This window comes from Etheostoma spectabile, chromosome 2 (genome assembly GCF_008692095.1).
Source record: "Etheostoma spectabile isolate EspeVRDwgs_2016 chromosome 2, UIUC_Espe_1.0, whole genome shotgun sequence".
Classification (NCBI taxonomy): domain Eukaryota; kingdom Metazoa; phylum Chordata; class Actinopteri; order Perciformes; family Percidae; genus Etheostoma; species Etheostoma spectabile.
Genome location: NC_045734.1, coordinates 18355262 through 18356023, shown reverse-complemented (window position 1 = coordinate 18356023; position 762 = coordinate 18355262). Strand labels below are relative to the sequence as shown.

The 762-nt window shown below is 42.0% G+C and overlaps 1 protein-coding gene across 4 annotated transcripts in view; it reads right to left on the bottom strand.

Annotated features, from left to right (window-relative positions):
* Positions 1-762, bottom strand: part of prr36a (proline rich 36a) — a 33406-nt gene that overhangs the window by 9987 nt on the left and 22657 nt on the right. The window lies entirely within an intron of this gene.

The following is a 762-nucleotide window of genomic DNA, read 5'->3' as shown; positions in this document are numbered from 1 at the left end:
AAAAAAAAAAAAACAGCCAACTTCCTGTATATGCAATCACTATCAACTCTGGTGAGACAAACAACCACAGAGAAGCTTTTTGCGAGCTACAGCATTCGTCACCCATGAATGGAGTTTAGTTAGTCAACCAGTGATACATGCAAAAGCTCACCATGCATTTATAGACATCCAGCATCACAAGAAAAAAAATAGCTTGGCTTTAGAAGGAATCAAGGTAAGTACATCAAGTTCTAGAGCCAAGCTATTTGTCTGACCCTGAACGCACCAATCCAAAGTAATGTAATGAAAGTCATTGTGCAACAGTGACATGCATAAGCACAAGTTAACATTAATACAGTGTTGTAGAACAGTGCAGTAGAAAAGAGCTAACACAGCAACACACCCAGAGTGAACTGGAGGGAAATTGAAGTAGCAGAATGAGGAGGGCTGGGTTCTCGAGGCGGGAAGATAAGATGTAAGACTCAAGATGTAAGACTTTCACTACTTGAGATGGCAAAGTTGATCCATGGATGAGAAGGTCTGGTGGTGCGGATGATCAATTCATGGCAGATTCATTCCAGTTATGTTGTTTGCGCTATGGTACGAATTCCACCATTCATAGTGTCCAATTTTCAAAGGAAATGCCACAATAAATGCATGAGTGTCTGAGTGAGTGTATGGCAAGAGTAAAGCAGTGATATGCTGAAGTATCTGCAATATAATGAGATGTATATTAGAGGATGGATACCCGACCCGAGCCCGACGGGACCCGACGGTACCCGA